The sequence below is a fragment of the Condylura cristata genome, unplaced genomic scaffold (assembly GCF_000260355.1).
Source record: "Condylura cristata isolate star-nosed mole 26May11 unplaced genomic scaffold, ConCri1.0 scaffold00006, whole genome shotgun sequence".
NCBI lineage: Eukaryota > Metazoa > Chordata > Mammalia > Eulipotyphla > Talpidae > Condylura > Condylura cristata.
The window spans coordinates 47,496,306-47,506,018 of record NW_004567107.1 but is presented as its reverse complement, the minus strand read 5'-3'; the positions used below and the strand labels follow the sequence as shown (position 1 = coordinate 47,506,018).

Genomic DNA, 9,713 nt, shown 5'->3' with positions numbered 1-9,713 from the left:
TAGTGCTGAAAAAAATAGCAGTTTGCATTTGTTTATGTAAATTTAAATATTGGTATAGTTTAGATTGATCATACACTTTTACAATTTTTCCTAAAGATAAATAAAGCATTTCATTCAAGAAGATATTTATCGATCATTTAAATGGCTTATCTCTCATCATTCAGAGGGTATAATGAAACTACGAGTATTATAGGGTGGCAGAGCTTTTACAGATACATTCTAGAAGCCTAAATTGTTATTTCCATTTTGTTGCTATGTGTATGACACAATGCAGATAGTTATCAACTCATGGGTCATACTCTGCCTTTATTTTTTTTTAATTTTATCAGTTTATTTAACTATTCAAACAACCAAATAGTAGCATTACACTGATTTTACAAGTAGGTTCAATAAAGTTGTTTAAGAGAGCTAGAATAGAACATTGGAATAGATATCCAAGATTGTGATGATGATCTTGAATCCAAATTCAAGTCTGTAAACACTAAAGATAAAATGATAGGCCAATCTACCTGATCTACTGAAAGAGAAAAATAGGAAGCAAAAAGAATTTTAAGGTTCAGACATCTCAAACTGACATTCTCTTCTCTGCACTGAGAGCTACCTTGTTCCATGTAGGAATAACTTAAAATTTCTGTTCCTGCATTTAAGGATTTGCTATCATATTATTACTTATTCAGTTTTGGCTCTATAAATTCAATGTATATATACTGATTGTTAATATTTTTCTCTACATATGTATAAATATAACTTATGTTGCTGATTGATATATTACACCAAGACTTTGCTTCCCATTTTTTCTATGCAAATGATAAACAGAACCCAATAGACTGTACTAATTGTATGCTGAACCTACTACAATCTCTCAAAGGGGTGGGAAGGAAAGCTTTAAAAAAAAAAAAGAGAAAATTCTGAACAATTATTAGCTTGCACATTGATCAGTGATGTTTAAGCTTTCATTTATTTCTTATCAAAGTCTAATAAGATTTTAATTACCAACCTCCTATAGAAATGGGAAGTATGATTTTCAAAAAGTAATTATTTTAATTTCTTTGCATTTTTTATATTTGCACTCAAAGTAGTATATTTGAATTCACAAATATCTTATATGTTATATATACATACATATATATAATCTGTAATGCTAATAATTTTACTGTAATGATTAGAAAAAAAATTTCATTCATGATGTAGGATAAGAAAAAATAATGAAAGTGATGTATACACAAGTATTATTCCAATGACCTTGATGATAGTTTCTTTAAGCAAATGCAATGAATGAAACTAAAAGAGATAGTTACTTACTACTTGACTCAATAATAATCCAGAGCTGCAAAAAGCTGTCTCTCTGTTTTCAAACCGCCCCCTCACCCCCGCACGTCCATTGTGTTAAGCAGTTCATTCTGACCAAAACAAGTCAATACTACACTTTAGTGGAGAGTAGAAATATACAAAATTAATTTATAGGTCAAGCTATATATAAATGATTCAGAAGTTATAACATGATAACATGAAATGTTTTATTTTCATAGAGCATGCTACTAATTTCATTTCCTCCCCAGTTAAGAACACTAAGCTTTGCTATTTTACTACCTGTTTTATGTTCCTGTTGTCACAATTTGTTCAATATTGTATATTTGTAACAGATTACAATAGCTGTAGTTATTTTTAATACTCTTATTTTAACCTTCTACTACAGTTAGTGGTATGGTTGTCACTGACAGCTTATTCTTGGCTTACTTTTTTTTTTTCCTTTTATCAGTTTGGGTATATTCTCATTCTACCCTCTCCTAGCCTATAAAGTTTCTATTGAGTGATTCACTGAACACCTGTTGGGCATTTCTTTGTCAGTTATAAACATTTTCTGTTGTTTCTTTTAGAATTCTCTCTTAGTCTCTAATTTTGACAGTTTTATTACTGTCCCTTTTTGTAACAATTCAGTAGACATAGACTAAAGGAATAAAATTGGTCAGAATTAAACTTTCAATTTTATGCTAAATTGAATTTCCACATTGATGTCAAAATCATTTAAAGAAAAAGTATACTCTGCTCCACAAATAGTATTGAGAAAACTGGATATGCAGACAGAAAAAAATGAAATTTGGATCCTTAAAACAAACAGAACAAATTCCTAAGTTTTAGAGCTAAGGTTAGAAAAGTTTTAGAAGAAAACATAGGAGCAGATATTCATAGCTTTGAATTTGTTTTCTCAAATTTGATTTAAATAGCACAGACAACAAAACAAAGCAAAACAATATATCAATTGGACTTCATCAAAATTAAATACTAAAGAATGATATCCTGAATTAGATTATACAACATACATTTTATGCATTTTATATATACAGAGTCCATACATATAAAAACACAGCATCATTTGCTTTTTTGTGTATTAAAGGTGTTGAATTTTATATGCTCTTCATGCCCAAATTTTTTATTTGAAAAATACATCATTTTAGAAACATTCTAAATGTAGATAATCCATGCTACTTGGTCCCATTCATACAACCAGATGTGATAAAAAAAATTGTTTCCTTTGATGTTGATCTGTTTTCTAGAAGGAACACACCCCTATTTTTTTTTTTTTAAAGATTTATTTATTTGTGCATACAGAACTGGGGTACAGGCCAGAGGCTCAGGGGTGGTGAGAGGCTTCACCAGAGACAGAGTGGTAACAGAACAGGCAGATTGACGAAGTACACCGCCGAGGGGAGCAGCGGGGCGGGTCAGGAGAGGTCTGCCACACCATGTGGTCACCTCCGGGGCAGGCGGGAATCGAACTCATGCAGAAGCGGCTTTAGATTCCCAGTGCTGTGCTTTAACCCGCTGCGCCACCAGGGAGGGCCCACACCCCTATTTTTAATCCCCATTGTAATCTTGGTTTCCTACTTAAAATATTCGTGTTATTCCTTGGAAGACGTTGAAAATTTATATAAACCAAAGACTTAAACCTTTTGTAAATAACACTTGAAAACAATGGTGTTTATTCCATGTTTAACAAGCTAAGAAGAGACAGAATATTGAAAATGTTCATGTTAGTATGTTTGCCCAGTCTTTTGTCATACCTGTAGTTCAACATTATCCAGTAACATAGTAATAAAAATTATAAAATGAACACTTTGCTTCTCAGAATATGGTGAATGAAAAGGAATACCTTCAGAACTACACAAAATCTTTAAATCATTTAATCTTTAAATGAATTTCATGCTTGACAAATGAAAAAATTGAGGAGCTTCAATCATTAAGAATTTTTTAAATTAGAAACATAATTTGTAGATGAATTAGAATAAGTCATTTAGAAAGATGCTTGGCAATCATAAGTATTTCAGAGCACATATGAATTGGCTTCTATTTGAAAAATAAATTCCTTACTTGGCATCCAGGCCTCCTTTTGTCAAGCATGTTTGATACTATAAATCCCCATTTGTTATGGAGATTCAAAGAGATTAGAATATAAAAATGAATTACAAATCAGCATTTGGAGCCCATGTTGCAGATAACTAAAAATTTAAGCATGGCCAAATTAATACTTTCTAATTATTTTTATTTTAAAACAATATGTGTAATGTTATTATATAGCCAAGATATAAAAAATTAAACTACAAGAAGATCCTGATTACTGATACTTTTTAGGAATGGGCATGAAAATCACAGTCTGCTGTTGTGTTGTTTTGAGAACTATTAGAAATTTCCATAGGAGAATTAATTCACGAATCATTAAGTCACATTAATACTGTATTAGGAGGTGATATTCAGGGTGAGAGATTTTAAAGCAAAGTAGCCTATAATACCCCCCCAGCCATCATTTTAGGGAATAAATTCTGTAACCTCTAAACATTTAGTCATTTAGTAGCTTAAAAAATAGGCTTGTTTTATTTCATTTTCATTGGTTCAACAACCTTAGCTATTTTTATTTAATTATTTGTATTAATTTATTAGATATTTTTTCATCATTGTAGTCCCCATAGTTCTTCCATAACCATATTACCTGTGCACTATCCCCATATTCCCTGTGTTCTTCCCTTCCTTTTTTGAATTCCCTCAACACCCCCTTTGCTATGTGGCTCAGTTGTATGATCAACATGCTAGTTTTGACTTTTTCCTTGACCTTTGTTTGGTTTCTCTACATTCCACATGTAAGTGTGACCATCTGGTACTGATGCTTTTCCTTTTAACTTAGTTTGGTTAATTTAGTCTGTTCTGGATCCATCTATGTTGCACAAATGGCAAGAGTTTGTCTGTTTTTGATACTGACTAATATCCCATTGTATAAATATACCACAACTTCTTGATCCATTTATCTTTTCTGTGGCATTTGAATTGTTTCTATATCGTGGTTATTATAAATAGTGCTGCAATAAATATAGGAGTGTAAGTTTCCTTCAAATTAGTGTTTTTATGTCCTTTGGATAGTCTTAACAATGGAGCTGCTGGATCATGTGTAGCTCCATTTTTAGTGTTTTGAGGAATCTCCACACAACTTTCCATAGTGGGTGGATTGCTTTGCATTTCAACTAGCATGATAAGAGGGTTCTTTTATGCCCATATCGTTTCCAGCATTTTACTTTTATTTTTTATACTTTACTTTTATGTAAAATTACATGCATGGATGACTCTATGCTTTTTCTGATATGAAATTGAATATCAATAGACAGGTATCAGGTCTTCAGTTAATTAAATATTTTCTTTTTAATTAAGTAATCAATAAAAATGAGATTCACCAACTATTGCTTTAACACTTAAATTATATTACATAAAATAGTTACATAATTCTTATCAATGGTTTCTCCTACCCTATTATTCTTGGGACTCATATCCATAAGAGGACTATGGCAGTATAAACCTTTCAAATACTAATTTGAACTACACTACATGCATTAGACATATTGCTACAGAGCTTCAATCAACATGTTTTCACATCCCAATGTTCTGAAAGGAGATGAGGATAGAGATACATTCTTTTAGGGTTGTTTTTCCCACTCCCTGATATTGACATATTGTTGAACAGAGGGGCTTATTATGTGAAAAAAAATAAATTAAAGATAGGTTGTTTCTTGTGATTCAATGGTCATAATTCCATCGCCGGCAAAAATCTATGTTGGGAAGTGAACATCTGAATAGTTCACTATTCTAATACTAATACTTCTGTACAGGTATTGAAGATTATTTAGTAGTACAATCAAGATCAGCATGACTTTGTCTGTCAACCCAATGGTCCGTTTAATTATAGCATTCAATAGAAAAATCTTGAATTTTTTTTTTTAGAGCCATGTCCGACTCATAGCTTTATGCCTGGCTTATGGCATAGTGCCATAATATACATTATAAATTTATACATGTATGTGTACACAAAATAAATGAATTATATTTATATAATATGCATTGCACATACATGGAGATCATACCATCCAGCATTTTTCTTTTTCTTTTTGGTATAAGCACATACTTTAAAATGACTTTACAAGTATGCAATTTTTTCAAGATTGTTATATTCAAAGAAGATATTAAACACTAAGCATGAGGGTGGTGTTAGAGTGAGAACATAACTAGAAGAAAAAATCTTTTCATTTATTTCTAATGTGTTCTCTATATAAAAGTATATGTTCATTTAACAAAAATATAGTCCAGATAATAAAAATGACAAATTACACAAAATTACATTTTTTAGAACTGAAGAAATTTATTGGGGATTCAAACAACATTGTTAGAATAGAATTTGTAAATGAAGTAGGAAAAGTTAACAAGATGAAAAATTAAACTGCTAATAAAGAGGAAAAAATAGCTATAATATTAAAACACAGGAAAATCAGAAAGAAGCAAAGCAGTTAGAGGACATGGAAAGTTATGGAAGGCAGAGATATTATTTTAGGACATTAATAATTTATCAGTATCCTCCAATAAATATACTTGAGGTTCTTATGAACTTTAGGCAAAATAATTGATTATGAAACCCATTTCAAATTTGAAGCATTATATAAACTCTAACCAAATAACAGCAGCTTATTATTATTTTTTTTGAAGATTTTATTTATTTATGCATACAGAATTAGGGTACAGGCCAGAGGTCTAGGGTGGTGAGAGGATTCACCAGAGACAGAGTGGGGGCAGATCAGGCAGATAGACAAAGTACACTGCTAAGGGGAGCAGCAGGTGTGACAGGAGAGGTCTGCTGCACCAACAGTTATTATTCTTACAATTTACTTACAGGAGTTGTAAACGCATCCACACTAAAACCTGAACATGGGCATTTTTAACAGTTTTGCTCAAAATTGTCAAACCTTGGGAGAACCAAGGTGTCCTTTTTGTATTTAAGCAGATAAATAAACAGCGGTATATCCAGACAATGGATTTTATCCAGAGCTTCTAAACCAGGGGGAAAAAAGTCAATATGAGAAGGTTAAAGACTCAAGGCTACACATTTTATGTTTTACAACTATATGACGTTTGAAATAAATTATAGGGTCTTAAATCAAAAGAGCGGGTCTTTTGTCTTTGAGGAAAAGAGTTCACCAGAGTGCTAGTTGTACTTGATCAGGCAATGCTTTATTAGAAAGACTCACGTGTGGGGAAATAAGTTTGCTTGGGAAAGCTGAATCCACCCTGACTATCTGAAGTGAGTTTGTAAAAGATACTTAAAGTCCTATGATGTGGGGAGGAGCAGAGAAGCCTTGTAGTAAGTTCTGAGAGGTTGGGCTCTGCCCAGGCAAGCGTAGGTGGACTCTTTAGACCCTTAGCTTTCTGTCTCCTGGAAATTGTGAGATAATCATTTATCTACAGCAGAATGTCATGGCCAAAGTGGTGGACCATATTTGAACAGGATTAGTGAGTCCATGATTTAGTTTACCTGTTTGAAGAGGACTTGGAGCAACTTATCCTATCAGCTCTCAATTTCTCTTAACTAGGATTGCAGATTTTCACCAGTTCCTCAATTTGGTGAAAGCAAATCTCCAGAGAAAATAAAAAATCAGTGTTTGCAAAGTGTTGGTGTGAAGTAAGGTTAGGATTAAGCACAAAGTATTTTTAGTACAGTGAGGCTTCTTCTTAAAATTGTGAATACAGCCCTCTCTGGTTGCGTACCGCTTTGGAGCGCTAAGCCAAGCCCTGGCTGCTTCCGTGAGAGTCTGATCCCACCCTGGGAGGTGATCCACATGGTGCAGCAGACCTCTCCTGTCTCACCCGCAGCTCCCCTCAGCAGTGTACTTTGTCCATCTGCCTGTTCTGCTCCCCACTGTTCTGGATTCACTGTTTCTGGTGAATCCTCTCGCACCTTGACCTGTACTCCATTTCTGTGTGCATAACTAAGTAAATCTTTAAAAAAAAAAAAAAAGAAAAGAAAAGAAAAGAAAAAGAAATTCTGAATGCATGTCATTATTTGTAATCAGGTCTGAAACAAGAATAATGTTCTGACCCCTGCCTTAGAAATTACTGTAATGGACTCCTCAGTGCTATGGTGATTGTTTGCCTAATGGTTAATGAAATGTTTCTGTTCGTTCTGACAATTCTGATAACATCAGTGTCTAATGATTTAACTTTTTTGAAATTGATAATGTTTAAGGGTAATTATTCCAGAAATGCTTTGGATAGTGTTATCTACTGCATCTAGACTGCCAGGGCCCAACCCAGATCGAGAATAAAAGAAATACCCCATGTGCCTCATATCCTGACATCCTTTCTTTACTATGTAAACTTTTGCTCCCCAATTCAAAACGAAAGTTTCTTTAAAATACTAACTGCCATTTCTCCTCTCATGGCTCCACAAGTTAACGAAATACTTTTTTTGTAAAAGCAATCTTATGGTTTGGTCTGGCTTTCTGAGCATAAGCAGTACAACTCAGGTTGATGAAATGTATGTATCCAAACCCATTGTATGTATGACAACAAAAGTGAAGATAATGTAAACTATGAACTTTTTGTAATTATAAATTGTCAGTGTAGGTTCATTGATTATAACAAATATACCATCTAGTGACGTAGGTGAAATTCTGTGAATGTTGTGGAAAGCATTATGCAAAAAATCTTTATTTCCACTAAATTTTGATATAGAGCCAAAACTGCTTTAAAAAAATAAATTCTATTTTTAAAAATCCAGACAGCTACAAGAATTCAAATTCTGTAATTCAATAATGGCTGCCCTGTGATATTAAGATTGAGGGTGAATATTCAACTCATTTAAATTTAGAGCCAAGATTAAACAATTTGGGGAACATTATAATAAAGTTATTATAATTAAAAGTTAATTATGTTTTATTAATGATAAGATATAAAATAATATGATTATAATTTGTAAAGTGTAAGAAAGATGCTTATATCATCATCTACATTATTGAGTTGAGTACTACTTAAAAATAAACTCATAATTATTTATCCAATTAAAAATTTTTATGAACTTCGTGTAGATTTTCTCTGTTTTTGTACTATTGACATTTTGATTCTGGCATTATAGTTCTGGAGAGTATCCGGTGTATTTAACATTGTTTAGCCACACCCTTGTTTTCAATCATTAAAAAAAAGTAAGGCAGTAAGGCATTATATATATAATTCTTGTAAAATAAGACACTAATATTTCACATTAGATGTTGAGTCTCCATTTAAGTCATTTGGACAAAAACTGGTACAGGAACTTTGCCTTAGAAATGGCAAATTAAACTCGTGTCTACGTACCAGGTCCCTGTTACCTTGCACATTGTGGGAGAGTGGGACAGGTCTGTGGGTCCCTGTATGTCTGTGGCGTGCTGGTGGTGAGAATCTAGAGGAGGAAACAGCAAATATAGGCCCAGGAAACCGAAGAAATGGAGCAGCCATGCAGAATGGAGAGGAAGACTGCCCATGGGAGGGGGTGAAGGCTACTAGCCAGCAGTAAATAATCAGAAGGGACAGGCTTGCCAACTTGCCCCTGATTTCCGATGGGCCATACCCAACAGGAAGGTCAGTGATGGTATGGGTGGAGATGGAGATGACATGGAAATGTTCATGGAAGAGATGAGAGAAATCAGCGGAAAACTTAGGGAGCTGCAGTTAAGGAATTGCCTGGGGGAGCTTTCGAATAATTGTGACCATCATGATGAATTTTGCCTTATGCCTTGACTCCTGTCAGTTTCTGTGAGACTAGTACTGTGAGTCCCATTGTTCTTTCCTTTTTTTCCTTGCATTTTCCCTATAAACTTTTACTGAAAGTTTGCTGTGAACCTTATGTAAGTTTAATTTCCATGTGTCAGGTGTGTCCTAGTTGGAGATCATCTTTGCAGCAGTCTTAAGTTTCTTTTCTTTTTTTTTTTGTCGACAATAGTTACATCCATTTTCAGGAAAAATGTAAAGTTAATAAAACAATTAAAAGGCAAAAAAAAGATAAGAAATGGCAAACTATATTATCCTTCATTTTTATTGATTTCATTTCCTATGTAGTTACCACTAGCTGCTTCTATGTCTGCAGCAACTGGTGTTTAGATACTGTAGTTTCTAAATAGACAACAAGAAATTTGGAGTCATGCATTCTGAATTTCCTCACTGTCCTAATTCAAAGTATCATAGTACCACCGTGGACACAGAGTAATTAATTAATAATATAAATATCAAAGCAGTCATCTAGCTATATTGCAATGTATTTTTAACTTTATATTTTCAATTCCATGTTCTGTTATATAGCAGTGCACTACTAATGACTTTCTAACGATTTTGAGAAATGTTAAGCATCAAATCATTGAAAATAGCTTTGATTA

At 33.1% G+C, this 9,713-nt stretch overlaps 1 pseudogene; it reads left to right on the top strand.

Moving 5' to 3' along the window:
• Positions 1-8,797: 8,797 nt before the first annotated feature.
• Positions 8,798-9,088, top strand: LOC101623467 (annotated as a pseudogene).
• Positions 9,089-9,713: the final 625 nt, after the last annotated feature.